The 21,068-nt window shown below is 44.1% G+C and overlaps 1 pseudogene; it reads right to left on the minus strand.

The window, feature by feature from the left end:
• Positions 1-2,403: 2,403 nt before the first annotated feature.
• On the minus strand, positions 2,404-2,535 carry LOC141130798 (U2 spliceosomal RNA; annotated as a pseudogene).
• Positions 2,536-21,068: the final 18,533 nt, after the last annotated feature.

Here is a 21,068-nt window from a genome sequence, read left to right on the forward strand (position 1 = left end):
TTGTGGGTTGTGTGTTTTTTACTTTTGCAGCATTTGCCACTCGTTTTTTCACATGGCAAAATGTGTGTTTGCTTCTGTGTTTGGTGTGCCATTAACAAATAATGGCACTGAAAGGGCAACTAGTAATTTTAGGTGTATAAACATGGCCATACTTTGATATTTTTGCAAAACAAGTACACAAATGCTATATTGGTACATAGGGGAGCTAGAATTTAGAAAAGAAAAAAAAAGGTGAACTTAACCTTTAACTGAGGCAAGTAAGGCCTGCAGTCCATTAGATGTTATTCTGGGTTCTTTTATGACCTCCTGGATTACTTGTCATTGTGCTCTTGGAGTAATTCTGGTAGGCTGGCCAATCTTGGGGAAGGTTCATGGCTCTCACCATGGTTTGCTGGGATCCCAAAGCCTTATAAATGGCTTTGTAACCCTATCCAGACTGATACATGTCAATTACTGTTTCTCATCTGTTCTTGAATTTCTTTAGATCACGGCATGATTGCTTTTTGAGATCTTTTAGCATACTTCACTTTGTCAGATAGCTTCTATTTAACTGAATTCTTGATTCAACGGGTCTTGGCAGTAATCAGACCTGGGTGTGGCAAGTGACATTAAACTCTGCTTTCAAAAAAATGTGAAAGGTACATTCATGATTTAGCAAGGGGGTACTTACTTTTTCATATATGGCCAGGCAGGTTTGGACAGCTTTTTCCCCTTAATGAAATCATAATTTAAAAATAGCATTTTGTATTTACTTTGATTATTTTTGTGTAATATAAAATTTTGTTTGATGGCCTGAATCATTTAAATTTAACAAATGTGAAAAATAAAAATAATAAAATCAGGAAGGGGTCAAATACTTTTTCACGGAGCATATGGGTTTACGGAGAAGATAACGCTGATTATTGGAAAGGCTCACGGGACCTCCCTGAGTATAGGCTTAGGTGGTCAACATATTCTGCGGAGTACAATCCCAGGTGAGGACACTGGCAGTGATTGGAGGGAGCATTGTGGGGACATTCCCATGGAGTTTGCTTTCCTCTTTCCTACACAGCACAGTCACTCTGATTCTGAAGATCAATTGCTGTTTACTGAAGCACTTTTTGCATCAACTTTGCACTTTTTATTGATAAACACTGGGCACTTTAATTTGGCTGTATATATTGGTTTACATGTATTTGGTTTATATTATATTCTAAACCAGTGTTTCTCAACCTTTTTTCAGTGAAGGCCCCCCTTAAAAATTATGGACTGTCTTGTCCATTCTAAAATGTAAAAACTATTCTAATAGTTTTACATAATGCAGCCACATCCACATACATAGGATGCCCAACATTACAGGGGATTTATTCTTCCAAAGCAAATTTTTTTTTTTTTTTACTCGAAAAGCCAGTGGCGTGCAAAACACACCTCAAAAACTTCCACCCGGTGCCAAAAAAAAGTGCCCACACATAGAGAGTGAAACACAAAAACGTGCAACGGGTGTACAGAGTCCTCCACTAGGGAAGGACCTTACCCTGATCCCCCGGGGCGTTAGGCTCCAGACAGGGACTGAGGTATTTAGACAAAGGGTCCATCCGGCCGAAACCAGGCGGACCCCCACAACTGGAAGGACTGCCGAAGCAGACCAACCCAAGTACAGTGGGGCTCTCCCGAAGAGAGACCCCTCAAAGGAGAGGGCGAACCAAGCCAAAAGGCCTATGTCCACCCCCTCCCAAGACTTTCAGAGTAGGCCCGAGGACCCACACCCTACTCGCCACACAGTGACAAAACGTGTATACAAAGACAACCAAAAAAAGACAAAAAGGTGACAAACAGGGGTAAAAGAAAGAGTGGGGAAGATAGTGAGATGGGAGAGTGAAAGTGGCCATTGTGCTATACAATGGCCGGCCCTCCGGCCAGGCATAAAAATTTCCCCTGGTCCTGGCCAAAAGGCCCGGCCCAAGAGGCAGGTGCGAAAAACGTGTGTTGTGGTGAAGTGACCATGGTGCCATAAAATCAAGTGCTTTCACACCGTGACTATACGAAACCCCTGAACTGCCACTTCAGGGGCACATTCACCACTGGCTTTTCGAAAAAGCCCCAACCCCCCAGCCCAGACCACAGCAGAGCCCACCACAGGCAGAAAGGATATGGAGATCAGGAAGCCAGAAAGAGTCCTTTATCAGGCTCTACCGTCGCTCCCATCACTCCCTCCTAATTACATTCGGGAAGTACTAACCACTCCCCTCCCCCTGTAAGAGGGAAGTAAGCGTTCTCTCCCGAATAACTGTCCGGAGCTAGATCTGCCCCAATCCAGGCCAGAAGGCCAGGGTCCCGACCCTCCGGTTCAGACCCCGTGGTTCTCCATCCCCATCAGAAGGCTTCCCTTTCGGCTACAAACCGCTCCAGGTCACCTTCACTCCAGCAGGCTTTGCATAGCAACCGCAATCCCGTCTCTATTTCGCCATAGATCAGGGACGGAAGCAAGCGCCACCTCCTGGAAACTGATAAGAACAGATACTACACTTGATCTTAGCCAAAAGGCCGAGAAGCGATTAGCAATAATAATCTTCCAAAGCAAATACACTTTTGCAAACTGGTACTGACTAGTATTCCAATGTTTCTCTTCTTCCTCAGTCTTTTTCCATCACTCAGCTAATGTGACCCCTAACGCTGATGGAGAGGGGCAGGGAGGGGTCAAACAAGGGTGCTATGCAGACAACTGACATCCTCCTTATCAATTGATTATGCCAATGATTGTTTGGATTCTGGCAATTAAAAGGTTGTAGTGGTGCACAATAAAAAACCTGTGACTGTGTAACTAAAAGGCAGGCTTCATCCACATGCTGCTTTGTATACAATTTTTGGGCATTTTGTCAAGGCACCCCTAAAGAAACCTCAAGACACCATGGTTGAAAATGTCTGCTCTCCAAATCAAAAATTTCTATACACCATTCCTAAAGGGGGATACACCATTATCCCAATTATCCATTTTTGAATCAATCTGTACAAAAGATCCATTTGCTAAAGGTACAATTTCATCACTTTATAATCAACTATATGGAGTAGCAAATCTTAATAGACCCTCTTACGTTCAGAGGTGGGAGGAGGACCTGGGACGAACTTTAGAAGACACGGACTGGTCTAACATATGGCTCACATCTAAGTCATCTTCACCCAACATCTTAGCACTGGAGACAAATTATAAAGTCCTAACTCGCTGGTACCTTGTACCCGCTAGAGTGGCAAAATATTCACCTAATACCTCAGCTCTTTGTTTTTGAGGATGCCCAGAAATAGGCACATATTTACACATATGGTGGACGTGCCCAGTAATCCAAACCTTCTGGAAGGAAGTCTTCGTGATTGCATCTAAAATATTTTAAAAAATAATACAACCAGATCCATATTTAACTTTACTTAATCTAAAACCGGAATAGTTAACACTCTCTCAATTCAAACTTATGATCCAACTAATAACGGCTGCAAAACAAACAGTGGCCAAGGCATGGAAATCTCCTACATTGGTACTAGCAGAAACAATTCACAGAATGAATAATACAATGTCCCATGCTAAGATGGTAGCCATCGATCAAAATCAAATTCCAAAATTTGAAAAACTTTGGCATACTTGGATAAAACAACAGTTCCTGTCAAACTTCAATGACTCTGTCCTGTTGCCATGGTAACAGATTAAATGACTTACAGAGACACCCATTCTAAGGCTTCAAAGAGAACTAAAAAGAATAATAAACTGACGAGCGGGACAACCTTGTGGACGATACCTCTACCTTTCAACCCTTTTTCTTCTTTCTCTTTCCTTTTCTCCACCTTACGATTAAAGCTCATTATCAGAATTTATTTGACCTATATACACTCTACTTGTAAACAATATGTATAGTAGGTATAAATCATTTAAATACCTACAAAAGTAACTAAGGAAATGATATATATCTTTAATTTAGGTTTACGTGAACCCAATGTTTAATATTTGAAATTTCATGATATTTACCTATATAAACCCTACTGTAAAACAATGAGCTTACTTTATAGATCCTTGTAAACTTACTTTATGTATCTTTATAACATTGTATACTCAATAAACTTCTTTTGACAAGGAAAATGTCTGCTCTAAATAACAGTCATAAGCATTTATTAGTATTATCATTCACGCATATAGGGTAAGCGCAGCCCTTCTATTTGGTACACTGATTTTATACTGTGTATGTACGCTATAAATGGCTTATTAATAGCAGCTACCCGCTTTATAATCATCCTTTTGCACAGGTAATCTAATCAGTAAACTTTTTTTTGTTCATTTGTAAGCCTATAAACAATTCTGAGAACGGTATTTATTTGGATAGGCAAATTACCTAACTTGTCTTGCAAGGAGAAAATACAGAAACGTGCTTAAATTTCTGGGTCTCCCTCAAAATTGCAATGATGGTGCCAAAACCCATTTTCTTACAACTGTAAAAATCATGAGGAAGAAATATGTACTATCTGAATTTGGCATGGAACGACATTCAAGCAGAATTGATCTTGAACACTGCTGCTGCACTGTTAAACACACTGGAAGAAAGTTCTATTTCCCCCCAAAAAAGCACATATCTATTAACCACTTCAATACCAGGCTCTTATGCACCTTCCCGCCCAGACCAATTTTTAGCTTTCAGCGCTCTCACACTTTGAATGACAATTACTCAGTCATACTAAACTGTATCCAAACAAAATTTTTATCATTTTCTTCCCACAAATAGAGCTTTCTTTTGGTGGTATTTAATCACCGCTGGGTTTTTTATTTTTTGCGATATAAGCGAAAAAAAAGCAAAAATTTTGAAAAAAACACACTTTTTTTTAGTTTCTATTTTTCTTAATAAATTTGTGGCAAAATTTATGTATATTATTTGGTCTTTGTGAAAGTTATAGAGTCTACAAACTATGGTGCCAATCACTGAAAATTGATCACATCTGATCACACCTGATGTACTGAAGGCCTACCTCATTTCTTGAGACACTAAGAAGCCAGGAAAGTACAAATACCCCCCAAATTACCCCTTTTTGGAAAGTAGACAGTCCAAGGTATTTACTAAGAGGCATGGTGAGTTTTTTGAAGTTGTAATTTTTTCACACAATTCTTGGGAAAATTAAGATTTTTTTTTTTTTTTTTGCACAAACTGGTCATATTAACAGGTTATTTCTCTCACACAGCATATGCATAATTGCAACTGCACCCCAAAATACATTCTGCTACTCCTCCCGAGTATGGCGATACCACATGTGTGAGACTTTTACACAGCCTGGCCATATACAAAGGCCCAACATTGAAGTAGTACTTTCAGGCGTTCTACAAACGTAAATTGCACATATCCTTTCTCAACCACCTATTACACTTCTGAAGGCCCTGGAGCACCAGGGCAATGGAATTGTCCACAAAATAACCCCATTTTGGAAAGCACACACACCAACGTATAATCTATGAGGCATAATGAGTCTTTTGAACGGTTCATTTTTTTCCAGAAGGTTTTGAAAAATGTGGAAAAAAATGAAAATGCATTTTTTTTACACAAAGTTGTCCATTTATAAGATATTTCTAACACATAGCATGTACATAGCAAAAATGACACCCCAAAATGCATTCCGCTACTCCTCCTGAGTATGGTGATACCATATGTGTGAGACTTTTACACAGCCTGGCCACATACAAAGACCCAACAGTGAAGTAGCACTTTCAGGCGTTCTACAAGCATAAATTGCACATATCCTTTCTCAACCACCTATTACACTTTTGAAGGCCCTGGAGCACCAGGACAATGGAATTGTCCACAAAATGACCCCATTTTGGAAAGCAAACACCCCAACGTATAATCTATGAAGCATAATGAGTCTTTTGAACTTTTCATTTTTTTCCAGAAGTTTTTGGAAAATGTGGAAAAAAAATGAAAATGCATTTTTTTTACACAAAGTTGTCCATTTATAAGATATTTCTAACACATAGCATGTACATAGCAAAAATGACACCCCAAAATGCATTCCGCTACTCCTCCTGAGTATGACGATATACCACATGTGTGAGACTTTTACACAGCCTGGCCATATACAAAGGTCCAACATTGAAGTAGCACTTTCAGGCGTTCTACAAGCATAAATTGCACATATCTTTTCTCAACCACCTATTACACTTTTGAAGGCCCTGGAGTACCAGGACAATGGAATTGTCCACAAAATGACCCCATTTTGGAAAGCAAACACCCCAACGTATAATCTATGAGGCATAATGAATCTTTTGAATGGTTCATTTTTTTCCAGAAGTTTTTGGAAAATGTGTAAAAAAAATGAAAATGCATTTTTTTTACACAAAGTTGTCACTTTATAAGATATTTCTAACACATAGCATGTACATAGCAAAAATGACACCCCAAAATACATTCTGCTACTCCTTCTGAGTATGGCAATACCACATGTTTGAGACTTTTACACAGCCTGGCCACATACAGAGGCCCAACAGTGAAGTAGCACCTCCAGGCATTCTAGCAGCATTAATTACACATATAATTTTCTGACTACCGATCACATTTTTGAAGGCCCTTCATATTTCTAACACATAGCAGGTACATACCAAATAACAAAAGATTACCTGTGGTTTTAGAAGTGCAGCAGTCCACAGAGGAGAGCATCGGTCCAGGCAGCAGGCAGGAAGGAGGTCAGCGACAGCAAAAGCAATCATCCAGGCAGCAGGCAGGAATACTGTCCATAGTTCAGTAGATACTGTCAGCACAGCCAGAGCACAGCCAAAGCACAGCCAAAGTACAGGTCCAGGTAGCAGGCAGAGGTGACCTGGCAGAAATACTGTCCAAAGTCAGTAGAGGCAGCAGGCAGATATATGGTCAACACAGCCAAAGTATTGGTCCAAGCAGCAGGAAGAAACATGGTCCATAATGTCATGGGTCATTACAGGCAGCAATATGGTCAGCACAGCCAAAGTATTGGTCCAGGCAGTAGGAAGGACCATCAAGCTTAGGGACAGGGGTAGAGGCTTCTCCCACCCAAATCGCTTTGAAGCCTCCGGGCAACCAGACCCTGTTCTGGGAGCACAGAAAACTGTTTTTCTCTACTCAGAACGCTATTCTGAAGCCCCTCACATATGTGAGACCCCTGTGTACTGAAGTAGATGGCCAAAAGATCACTCCAAGTGGCAGGCAAAAACATGGTCGATTAACATGCCAAGGTCGGTGCACGTGGAAGTCATAAACATGGTTTAAATCGGCAGGCAGAGGCATCGTCGGTAAACAGGATGAGGTTGGCGCACGTGGAAGTCAGAAACGTGGTTTAATTCGGCAAGCAAAGACATCGTTGGTAAACAGTCCAGGGTCAGTTAATTAACATGGTAGCAGGCAAATGGGGAAATGGCAGTCTGTTAATAATAAGGGGAACTAATATTGGATGGATGTATGATAATTTTTGAAGCAATCTCCGATGCACAGGCCAGGTTGGGAGGGACATTGGGGACAATAATAGCTGGTATCTCTTCTTACTCCTCCTCTGCTGCATACACAGCATTTCTTTTGGCGTCTTCTTCCAGATTCTGTGGGGGGAATGTGATAGGGAAAGTGTTGCTCGTGAAGTCGACTCACGCTATCAGAAGGAATGCTTACTGGGGTGGGACTTTGTTGGTAAATGAGGGCAGTGACGATATCTTCAATATACTTGAGGTAGGTGATTTGTTAGTTTTGAGTTGCTTTTTGGTAGCAGACAAATTAAAAAGGGCCATGTGAAACAGGTGAAACGCAACTTTCTTATACCAGTAATGGGACTTTCTGGTTGATAAATAGGGCTGCAGCATCTGATCGTTTAAACCCCCCGCCCCATGTACATATTATAATCGTGGACACATTCGGGCTTTACAATGGGGCCGCCTCTTCTTTGGGTCTCCACCATGGTGTCATTGTGGATGGTAGAGAGGATGTGGACATCTTTCTTGTCCCTCCACTTCATGGCCAATACCTCCTCGTTCCTCATGAATGCCGATTCTCCGTTTTGCAATTTTTTGGTCAACAAATTTTGTGGGAATCCCTTCCGTTTTTTTTTAAAGTACCACAGGCCGGGGTTTTTTTTTACTATAAAGGTGACGAAAAAGGGGCAGGCTGATATAATAGTTGTCGACATATAAATGGTATCCTTTGTCGAACAGGGGGTATGCCAGCTCCCAGACAATTTTACCACTGGTTCCAATATATGTGGGGCAATCATGGGGCTGGAGCTGGGAGTCTTTGCCTTCGTAGATCCGGAATGTGAAGACATATCCAGTGGCTCGATCACATAATTTATTTAATTTCTTCCCATACCTGGATCTCTTGCTTGGTATATATTGCTTGAGGTGCAGTCGGCCAGTGAAATGTATGAGGGACTCGTCCACACAAATTTTTTGGTCTGGGATAAAAACATCTCTAAATCGCTGGGAAAAGGAATTGATTAGGGGGCGTATCTTGTACAATTTGTCGTGGTTGGGATGATCTCGGGGAGGGCACTGTGAATTGTCATTGAAGTGGAGAAAACGCATAATCATGTCGTATCTTGTCCTGGACATGACAGCGGAATATATGGGCATGTGTTGGATGGGGTTGGTGGACCAATATGCATGGACTTCGTTCTTTTTTGTAAGCCCCATATTGAACGTAAGGCCCAAAAATAATTTAAATTCGTCCAGTGTTAGACGTCGCCACTGGAACATGCGGGCATAGGAAGAATTGGGGTTGGCAGCAATAATTTGGGATGCATACAGGTTAGTTTGATCCACCATATTCTGCAGCAAATCTTGTGGGAAAAATAAAGAAAAATTTGTAGTGTCGGGCTGCACACCTGGCTGTGCAGTGAAAGGAGGGATGATAGCGGATCCTGAGTTGGCAAGCAACCATAAGGGATTTGCCAGGGCATCGGGAAGGTAGGACTGGGACTGGGTTCTTCGGGTTGGGTGTGTGATTCCAGTGCTTGTACTGGGCTCCTCTTCCTGGGGTCTGGCGCTGCTGGTGGTGGGCAGATCTCCTGATCTTGGTCCTGATCTTGGTCCTGATCTCGGTCCTGATCTCATTCTTTTGGGAGGGACGGTTTCCTCCGAGGACTCGGACTCTGATCCACTATCCTCCACTGGCTCGTATTCTGAACCAGAATCGGATGATGTGAGCTCCCCGCTGCTCTCATCATCCAACATGGTAAGAAGGGCATATGCCTCCTCAGGTGTGTAAACCCTCTGCAAACCCTCTATTGGTAGTGCTTTTTGGCCAGCCTATGTAATGGTACTGCTGGCGGTAGTGGTGGTACCGATGTGGTATTAGTGGCGGGCCTGTGTGGCGGTACCGATTGCGGTACAGGTGGCGGTACGGGTGGTGGTGGTACCGATCGTGGTACAGGTAGCGGTACATGTGGTGGTGGTGGTACCGATGGCGGTACGGGTGGCAGTACTGGTAGCAGGCCTGTGTAGCGGGCCTGTGTGGTGGTATAGATGGTGGGCCTGATGGCGGAACTGGCGGTGGTACCGATGGCGGTACTGGTAGCCTGTGTGGCGGTACTGATGGCGGTGGGCCTGATGGCGGTACCGATAGTGGGCCTGATGGCAGGACTGGCTGTGGTACCGATGCCGGTACTGGTAGCCTGTGTGGCGGTACCAATGGCGGTACTGATAGCAGTGGGCCTGTGACAGATGATTGACAGATGGGCTGATTGATTGGGTGACTGACAAATGGGCTGATTGGCTGGACTGATTGATCAGATGGGCTGATTGACAGATGGGCTGACTGACAGATGGGCTGATTGACAGATGGGCTGACTGACAGATGGGCTGATTGACAGATGGGCTGGGCTGTGTGACAGGTCCTCTTTATTGAGGGGGTCGTGTTGTGCACAGTATACAGTATATATATAGACAGAACACTACACTGATATCTCACTTACTGATCCCTGCTCTCTCCTCACACGATCGGTGTGTGAGGAGAGAGCAGAGATCAGATGGTAACTGCTCCTCTGTTTACATTTGTGACCGGCTGTGATTGGACACAGCCGGTCACATGGTAAACAGCCAATTTCATTGGCTGTTTACCTTGATCAGGAAAGCGCTGTGTCCAAGGGACACCCGCCTTCCTCAATCCCTGCCCTGCACTCCTCCGGCGGCGCACACAGTGCGCGCCGCCGAGTTTGTTATGACATGTGATCGGCTGTGACATTGATACAGCCGATCACGTGGTAAACGGCCAAAATCACTGGCTGTTTACCGTGATCGGGGAAGCGCTGTGTCCGAGGGACACATACCATCCCCGATCGCTGCGCTGCGTGCCCCTGCGGGCGCGCTCTAGGGGGTTATCCTGCTGGACGTCATATGACGCCCAGTCAGGATAACACAACCACCGCCCGGCCGTCATCTGCTATGGGCCGGGCGGGAAGTGGTTAACAAAGCCATGAAGAAGTATTTTTTTTTTTTTATATATAGTAATAGTAAACTCTTAGGCTACTTTCACACTGGGGCCGCCGAGCGTCAGCGCTAAAGCGCCGCTCGTTTCAGCTAGTGGCCGAAGAAGGGGTTAAAACTGCCCGTGTTGCGGCTCTTCTTAATCGCTCTTCAGGCGCTTTGGAAGCGCTGCCCATTCATTTCAATGGGCAGGGCATTTTGGGAGCATTGTATACAGCGCTCCCAAACCGCCCCAAAGATGCTGCCTGCAGCAATTTTAAGAACATCCCACAAGCGCACCACCCCAGTGTGAAAAGTCACACTGAAATGAATGGGAGGCGGTTTTCAGGCGTTATTTAGAGGCCATTTCTAGAGCTAAAATGCCTGCAAACTGCTTCAGTGTGAAGCCAGCCTTATTGGTGTGGGAGAGCTCCTGCCATAAAGTGCAAGAATGCACAATATGGTGCAGATACCTCCCACTGTGCTGTCCTACAGCAACGACAGGTCCATGATCCTGTCACCTCTTCGTCCTCTTTCATCTCTGATAATGCTTCTGACTCCTGCAGCAATCTTCTTTGACAACTAGACAGTTACTGCTGATGCAATGTGTAATGCAGTGTAAAGAAAGTGTTACAAAAATCAGATTTTTGTACAATTGGTTTCTTCATATAGCGACACGGGATTCAGATAATTGTGTTATATCCCCAGTCTCAGCATGCCTCAGTTTTGAAGAATAGCAATACTAGAAGCAAAATCATAGAGACAGAGGGGCAGGACCTTTGTTTCTTAATAAGCCCCGAGTAATGGATTTTACAGCAAGTACAAATTTTCAGTTTTCTTTTGTCATTTATTGAGGGAAACAGGATGCAGAGATTTGGGAAAATCAGATCCCCTGGGGATCCAAAGTGTTGATTAGAAGATCAGGGGGGGGAGGGGCCAGGACGGAGCGAGTAGCACTGAGCTGGGCTGGGAACCTCTAACACCCCACAGCACGTCGGATAGTATCACTCGGTTTATATCCTGCTTATACTGTTTGGTGCACATTAAGCACCTATGCAATGTGAGTACCCCAGTGTGGGGATTGTTTTATACATAGTTATGATTAAAAGTTTTGGTGATATTACACTATGCAGTCCCTTCTCTTTTTTGGTTTGATGCCTATGGAGTCTTAAAGAGCCTGGTGGGAGATCATCTGGTGTCCTAATATTGAGCCCAGGGGTGGCTCCAAAGCGTGTTTGGACACAGCTAAACCCTGTGTCACACGCTCTGAGGTGAGCGCAACTACTTTGTTGGTCACCAAGGCACATCTGGGCACTGTGGTTCTACGATTTGGTTTTCATGTGAAGCACCTCTATGCACTGTAGTTCACCTTTGGAATCTTTCTCCACTACACATCGCTGTGTGATACGGTTTTGGAAGATTTTTTTCACGTTTAAAGGACTATTATTACCTTAAGGATTACATATTATTTATATATGCTTTTTTACCGCTCATCACCTGTATGATTTATTGCAGTCTGTATGTAATAGTTACTATATTTGTAGTGCATATTTATAGTGCATGTTTTTTCACTTACTATTATTGTTTATAAGAAGGTTTTATTTGCACACTGCACTTTGGATTGAATACATGCATGGCACTTTGATACAATTTTTAGGCACATTTATTAGTTTCTTATTTTTTTGATTAGTATGTGAACAATTTATTTATTTTTTGTATGTGAACAATTTATTTATTTTTTGTGTATGAATAAGATCACTTACCACTAAGCACAATACATTTGAAGTGTGATATCCAGTAACACAGTGTATTTAATTATACAGAACTATTTAATATTCGGCACAGTGTGCTCTTGGATGTGGTATATAGTAGCACTATTTTCTGGTTATACGGATTGGTTTGGGATTCGAAGCACAGGCATTGGGCACCTTTATGCTGATAAGGTGAATGCATATATAGATTCATACCTGAGCGCAGCGCATTCCTTTTATTTACACTTAACGCACGGCTATGAATACGTGACCTGCGTTTGCAGCTGGGTATTTTTTATATTTGATTTATTTCTGCAGTAGGGCATAGGGTTATTGTGGCTCGCAAGACTTTTTCTCTCTTGTCGATTAGAAGATGGTACTCCTCCGGCAATCCTTTGCTCCAAAAGGTATTGAATAGCAGAGGTCTAAAGTGGAACTAGGCAAATAGAACTGCCTCAGAAGAGGCTCTCATCAGTTCCAGGGCTGAAGCAGAGACTGGCGCCTCCTGGATTGGAGTCAAGCCTGGAAATGGAGTTTTAAAAGAGAAGTATGGTTTTTATTTTTTTCATATTCATACTTACCTAGGTGGATGCAGCATTGGTTCGATGCTGCATCTGTCCCTCGGCGCCTCTGCACTTAGAACCGAGCGATGGAACATCGCAGATGGCTTGGTTCTCTCAGCTCCCCTAGCAGAGAGCTGCTGACTGTCAGTCAGCAGTTCTCCGCCCTTCCCCCCCGTGCCCACTGGAGCGCTGAGCTGTGGCGTGGCGTGGCGGGGCGGGGAGTGGCCGTCTCAGGCTCTCAGTGGTAGGCATGGGCGAACGGTTCGGCCCAAGCATAAGTTTGGGTCAAACTTTCGTTGTTCGGACGTTTGGCCAACATCTGAACAAACAGGTTGTTTGACTGTTCGACCGCTTATTCGGCCCCCCGAACCGACCACAATGCATTGTGGCACTGAACAGTGCATTGCAAGCCCTGATTGGCTGAAGCAGTGAAAGCTTCAGCCAATCAGGGCACAGAGCACTGTAAGAGTCATGATTGGACACTGTCATCATGACTTTATTCAATCATGGCTCATTCCCGCCCCACAGTATAAAGGTATTCTTTCAATGGCAGCCATTTGCAGTGTGATTTTGGTGTAGAGAGCGGTAGAACAGGGCTCTGTTCAGTGCTATTAGTTAGTTAGTGTGCTATACTGTGCTATTTTGCTTCAATTGTCAGTGTAGAATATTAGTTTAGTGTCAGTCTAGGGATAGTGTGAGTGTAGTGAGGAGGACCATCATTCAGCTTTGCATAACGTGCAGCTAGAGTAGGGACAGCTCAGATAGTTTTACTGTAGTGTAGTGAGACTGTTTAATTCATACATACATTAGTGTAGAGTAGGGACAGCTCAGATAGTTTCAGTGTAGTGTAGTGAGACCGTGCGTTACTGCTAGTTTAACGCCATAACGTTTTGTGTGCGTTATTGCCAGTTTAACGCCATATAGTTCTGTGTGCGTTACTGCCAGTTTAATGCCATATAGTTCTGTGTGCGTTACTGCCAGTTTAACGCCATATAGTTTTGTGTGCAATACTGCCAGTTTAACGCCATATAGTTCTGTGTGCGTTACTGCCAGTTTAACGCCATATAGTTTTTTGTACGTTACTGCCAGTTTAACGCCATATAGTTTTGTGTATGTTACTGCCAGTTTAACGCCATATAGTTTTGAGCGTTACTGCAACTTTAACGCCATTTACTTCTGTGTGAGTTACTGCCAGTTTAACGCCATTTACTTCTGTATGTGTTACTGCAAGTTTAACGCCATATAGTTCTGTGCGTTACTGCCAGTTTAACACCATATAGTTTTTTGTGCATTACTGCCAGTTTAACGCCATATAGTTCTGTGTGTGTTACTGCCAGTTTAACGCAATATAGTTCTGTGTGTGTTACTGCCAGTTTAACGCCATATAGTTCTGTGTGCGTTACTGCCAGTTTAACTCCATATAGTTTTGTGTGTTACTGCCAGTTTAACACCATATAGTTTTGTGCGTTACTGCAAGTTTAACGCCATTTACTTCTGTGTGTGTTACTGCCAGTTTAACGCCATTTACTTCTGTGTGCGTTACTGTCACAGTAACTCACAAAACTATAAGGCATAAACTAACAGTAACGCACACAGAAGGAAATGGCATTAAACTGGCAGTAACGCACACAGAATTAAATGGTGTTAAACTTGCAGTAATGCACACAACTATATGGCGTTAAACTGACAGTAATGCACAAAACTATATGTTCTGTGTGCGTTACTGCCAGTTTAACGCCATATAGTTTTGTGTGCATTACTGCCAGTTTTTAACGCCATATAGTTCTGTGTGCGTTACTTTCAGTTTAACGCCATATAGTTCTGTGTGTATTACTTCCAGTTTAACGACATATAGTTCCATGTGCGTTACTGTCGCAGTAACGCACAAAACTATATGGCGTTAAACTGACAGTAACGCACACAGAAGTAAATGGTGTTAAACTTGCAGTAACCCACAAAACTATATGGCGTTAAAGTGGCAGTAACGCACACAAAAGATATATGGCGTTAAACTGGCAGTAACGCACACAGAACTATATGGCGTTAAACTGGCTGTAATGCACAAAAAACTATATGGCGTTAAACTGGCAGTAACACACACAGAACTATATGGAGTTAAACTGACAGTAACGCATAAAAAACTATATGGCGTTAAACTGACAGTAATGCACAAAACTATATGTTCTGTGTGCGTTACTGCCAGTTTAACGCCATATAGTTTTGTGTGCATTACTGCCAGTTTTTAACGCCATATAGTTCTGTGTGCGTTACTTTCAGTTTAACGCCATATAGTTCTGTGTGTGTTACTTCCAGTTTAACGACATATAGTTCCATGTGCGTTACTGTCGCAGTAACGCACAAAACTATATGGCGTTAAACTGACAGTAACGCACACAGAAGTAAATGGTGTTAAACTTGCAGTAACCCACAAAACTATATGGCGTTAAAGTGGCAGTAACGCACACAAAAGATATATGGCGTTAAACTGGCAGTAACGCACACAGAACTATATGGCGTTAAACTGGCTGTAACGCACAAAAAACTATATGGCGTTAAACTGGCAGTAACACACACAGAACTATATGGAGTTAAACTGACAGTAACGCACAAAAAACTATATGGTGTTAAACTGGCAGTAACGCACAAAACTATATGGCGTTAAACTTGCAGTAACGCACACAGAAGTAAATGGCGTTAAACTGGCAGTAACTCACACAGAAGTAAATGCCGTTAAAGTTGCAGTAATGCACAAAACTATATGGTGTTAAACTGGCAGTAACGTACACAAAACTATATGGCGTTAAACTGGCAGTAATGCACAAAACTATATGGCGTTAAACTTTACTTCTGTGTGTGCGTTACTGCCAGTTTAACGCCATATAGTTTTGTGCGTTACTGCAAGTTTAACGCCATTTACTTCTGTATGCGTTACTGCAAGTTTAATGCCATATAGTGCGTCACTGTACGTTTGGTGCATTATACTGCAGTATATTATAGTGTATCCATGGAGTGTGTCTGTGTAGTGTGAGTACTCAAATTAAAGTGCACCAAACACCACTTTACATTGCTTCTACGTACAGATTTCCACTTCTTCTTTACATTTGCTTATAAGCACCGCCCCCTCCCTCCCAATAATGTCTGGGAGGACAACAAGGAGAGGTAGATGTTCCCTTGGCACTGTAAGGGGACCAGCAACAAATGTGTCCACAGGCAAAGGTGGATGTGGTGCTCAGTCCTCAGGCAGGGCATTATTTCCTCTGTTTAGTGAGTTTGCCCGTGCTATCCAGCTACAGCATGCAGAGAAGGTGGTGGACTGGCTTACTAAACCTTCCTCATCCTCCTCATCCTCTGTCATGCAAGCAGAGACAAGTGTGCAGTCCCCTGCAGTTGCCAGATTGGAAAACCTGCCTCCTTGTCTACATCTATTCCTTCCTGCCATAGCCCCAACATCAGCCATGGAGGAGTCAGCTGAGTTATTTGAACACAGTGTCAGCCACTTGCTCCTTGATGATTCCCAGCCATTACTGGATTCAGATGTTGGTTCTGAGGTTGAGGATGACAGGAACATGAGTCTAGAGAGAGGGGAGAACACTGGTAGACAAATTGGCATTCATGTTCCCCCAGCCGCAGAGTATTGCCAAGTTGTCTCCAGTAGTAATCATGATGATGATGAGGTCACTGATGCCAGATAGAGCAGAGGAGGAAACTGAAGGTAAGGCGGCACAACCCCAAGGAGGCCGACATCAAGAAAGAGTAGAGAGCAGCCACCCTATTCCATCACATTCTGCAGCTGTTATCTCTCGACCCACTCCCCAAAGCTCAGCTGTCTGGGCCTTTTTCAGCACATCTGCAGCAAATCGCACTGTTGCTATCTGCAAACTGTGTCTCAGGCACATCAAACGTGACAAAAACACCAGCCATTTGGGTACCACGTGCTTAACAAGGCATTTAATGTCCAACCACTCAGCCGGTTGGCAAGATCATCTAAAAGGGACAAAAAAGGGGCACAAATCTGTCCCTCCTCCTCCTTCTTACCCACTTCAGTCTGCCCCTGCTATACCAAGTCATTACCCCTCAGCAACCTCCACTGACAGGGATGATGGTATAGCACAGGGTGTCCCAGGTCCTAGCAGCACATCTGCCAGCAGCACACCACCAGCTGTAGACTAGCCGGCAAATTTCTCTGCCCCATCTGTTGCAGCGGAAAAAAAATACAGTCCCTGACACCTACATGCCCAGTGTCTAAATGCAAGCTTGTCAAAGATGTTGGCTCTCCAACTTCTGCCTTTCAGCCTGGTAAATTCTGCCCCCTTCCGTGAATTCGCACAATGTGCTGTACCACAATGGCAGGTTCCCAGTCGCTACTACTTTTCACGTAAGGCCGTTCCATCTCTCTACCATCACGTGGAAGGGAACGTTCTGGCATCGTTGGGCAAGGCAGTCAGCCGTAAAATCCACCTTACTGCTGATACGTGGTCCAGCAAGCATGGGCAGGGAGGATATACTTAGTTCATAGCACACTGGGTAACGCTGCTTGCAACTTGAAAGGATGTAGGACAGGGCTCGGTGCTGCAGCTTGTTGTGCCCCCACGTCTCTATACAGCTGGTGGTGATGATGCCAGACCTGTGAGCTCTACCCCCTCCTCCTCCGCCACCTCCATGCCCTCCTCTGCAGAATTGTCCTATAAACATCAGGTACCCCCTAAGCCTTCAAAGGGCTATTCCATGAGTCAGGCTAAAAGGTGCCATGCAGTGCTTCAGCTGGTGTGTTTTGGGGACAGGAACCACACACCGGAGCAGAGATTCTTGCAGCTCTGCAGGGACAGGCCCACACCATGCCAGCTGGAGCCAGAAATGGTGGTGTGCGATAATGGCCCAAACCTCCTGTCCGCCCTTAGACAGGGAAAATTGACACATGTGCCATGCCTGGCACATGTCCTCAATTTGGTGGTGCAGCGTTTCCTAAATACATACCCAGGGTTGCAAGATGTGCTAAAGCTGGCAAGAAGAGTCTGTAGCCATTTCAGGTGGTCAAACATACCCAGTGCTCGGTTGGCTGAAATTCAGCGGGAATTCCACCTGCCCGTAAACCGCCTGATTTGTGACATGCCCACCAGGTGGAACTCAATTTTGGCAATGCTGCAGCGGCTATACTTGCAGCAGAGGGCCATCAACGAGTACCTATGTGAGCAGGACACTACGACAGGCTCAAGCCGCCTCGGCTTTTTTTCCCCATGCCAATTATTGACAATGGTCGATTTGTCCAAGCCATCTCCAATGGCTGATCATTAAGGATGCATGCACTGTATTGTCACCATTTAAGGAGGCCACAAGGATGGTGAGCCGTGACAGTGCATGCATCAGTGACACAATCCCTGTTGCGTTCCTGCTGGAGCAGACTCCGCATGGCATCATGGACAGGGAACTGGAGGCAGAGCAGCAGGAGGAAGAGGAGGACTTAATTTCCTCTCAAGGCCCACTTTATCCAGACACCATCATTCCTATGTCACAGAACATACAGGAGGAGAACAGAAGGAGAGAGGGGAGGAGGATGAGGAAGAGGATTCTGGCACTTTCATAGGCTTCGAAGAAGAGCACCGGGAACATAACAGCTTTCATTTCAATAGCTGTGTGTTTCCCGCTGCACACCGTCATATACAGCCCCTCCCCCTTGCCCAGGGAACTTTGATAGACAGATCACCATCCCAGGATTGGACGGGTGATCTGTCTATCAATGTGCCCAGAAAAGGGGGAGGGGCTGTATATGATGGCGCGTGGCGGGAAACACACAGCTATTGAAATGAAAGCTGTTATGTTCCCCGCCCTCTGATCAACCAGGTAGCGGCTCTCCTCTCTCTTCCCTTATACAGGTAGGCTGCATTGGGGACACATAGCTCAGGGCGGCACAATGGTGTAGTGGGTAGCACTCTCGCCTAGCAGTAAAAAGGGTCGCTGGTTCGTATCCCAACCATGACACTACCTGCCTGGAGTTTGCATGTTCTCTCTGTGCCTGCATGGGTTTCCTCCGGGTACTCCGGTTTCCTCCCACACTCCAAAGACATGCTGGTAGGTTAATTGGCTTCTGTCCAAAATTGGCCATAGAATAAGAATGTGAGTTTGGGACCTTGGATTGTGGGCTCCTTGAGGGTAGGGAGCAATGTATGTGTGGAGTGCTGCGTAAATTGGCAGCACTATGTGGGTACCTTAAATAAATAATGATATAATAGATGAGCATCTTAATAGCTGCAATGGGGACACATAGCTGCAGTGGGGACACATGGCTGCATTGGGGACACATGGCTGCAATGGGGACACAGGCTGCAATGGGGACACATAGCTGCATTGGGGACACAGGCTGCACTGGTGGACACAGGCAGGCTGCATTGGTGGACATGGGCAGGCTGCATTTTTGGGCACTGATAAAGTTGTTGTTAATATTTATTTTTATAACTTAATTCTGCATAAAATATTTAGGTGTCATTTCATGAGATAATTTAAGAGGGCGTGTTTAGGGGCGGGGCATGTAGGGGTTGGGCAGGGCAACTGGTGGCGAGTAACCCTTGAGGCCTGGCTATTAGCTCAGGACTTGAAATTTTGAGCCCTATGTTAATCTGTAAGCAATGGCTTTCCAACCCCAGGACCCTTGGGAGTAGTACGTGGCTGGAAGGAGGAATTTCCAGGTGCTGTCATCCTGAGTGACCCCGAGGAGTCTGCTTCTCAAGCCTCGGCAAATTTGAGGCGCATGGGCAACCTCATGCTTCAAAGCCTGCGAAAGGACCCAAGAATATGTGGCATAAAGGAGAAGGATGATTACTGGTTGGCAGTAGGTTACAGTGTCATGGAAAATGTACTTTTGAGTCTTCTGTTGGTCAAGAGAGGAGCGTTGGAGAAGGCGTCTGCCTAAGTGAGGTATTTCGGAATTTTTTATTGTGTCAAAAAGTAAAAGTTGCATTCAATACAAGTATGCATGTATGCTTGCCATTTATAGGAGATACATATTCATATTTTAACATAGAATTGTGTACTTTCTTTGTAATGCAACTTTTATGAATGTCTTTTCAGCTTCATTACAGCTTTGTAGATCAACTATAATAAAACCAAGGAAACAAACAAAACTTAAGTGTATAACTTTTCAACCATTAAAAGCAATTTTACCTTTTCCCCAATACATGACTTTTTATTTTTAGGTATGTGCCTGTTATCACTAAAAATCTTTGATTTGTTGTGTCTCCCTGCCCAGTGTGCCATTTTGGTTTGCATCAGTAATCTACCTGCTCCCCTTCTTTGAACTGTCAGCATTGTAGCAGTCTATTGAGGATTAATCTTGGAGGAACTACTTCCGGGGCACCCAGCCAACATTGCCATATTTTTTCAAACTTTTGTGGTGATTTCCTATGGTAATAGGTGTTTTTTTCCCTTATAAGAATATTATTAACCTCCTGGATTCACTGTTTACTCGGAATTCTATTCGACAACCAATACCTAGCAATGAGCTTTCTTGCTAAATAAAGCAGTCTAATGAGAGCAATGTGTACCGGAGGTGAGTATAATTCCTCCTCCAAGCACCCCAACAAGCACACCAGTGGATCCACAGTCAGCTGAACCTGATAAATTACATTGATAATTGTTATAACCTTGTTCCAATACCTTACAAGTTTGGGACATTTCCACAGCATATGTATAAGGTCTCCTTGATGTATCTGACACTTAGGGCATGTGGTCATGTTTCTACTTCCCCAGTGGTGTAGTTGTACTGGAGTTCTATAAACCCTATGCAAAATGAACAGGTGTGACAGTCTCTGTGCTGCTGACACTGACACAAGAGGTCCTGCATTTAGTATTTGCTCCCATTGTTCCCCGTCAATGGGACCAATGTCACCTTCCCATCTCTCCCTACAGGGCAAGAGGTCGGGTGCTTGTATATGCGTCAGCAGCTGAGAATAGTCTGGAGATAATACCCCTCTTCTCCGTTTCCTCATAAACAGATTCCAGAAAGGTCGAATCTACCAAACGCAGGGATGAGCAATTGCTCTGAGATCGGACTGCGTGACTTCATTTTAGATATTGGTAGTGAAAATTGCCCAGTAATGGAAATTCCTCTTTTAATTTACTATAGGATTTCAGGCCTAGATCATCAAAAATTTGATGTAGATATTTCACCCCTGCCGCTTCCCACCGCGTGTGACCACTAAGCCTTGCCAGTTCTGTGTAGAACCTATTTCGCCAGATTGGTGTGCTAGGGAGAAAACAATTTATTCCTAGTCTTTGTTTGATGCTACTCCAGAGTTTTCTAGTTAGACATACCATGGGGCACTGTGGGGGGGGGGGGCTCAGGAA

This window comes from Aquarana catesbeiana, linkage group LG02, assembly GCF_042186555.1.
Source record: "Aquarana catesbeiana isolate 2022-GZ linkage group LG02, ASM4218655v1, whole genome shotgun sequence".
Lineage (NCBI taxonomy): Eukaryota > Metazoa > Chordata > Amphibia > Anura > Ranidae > Aquarana > Aquarana catesbeiana.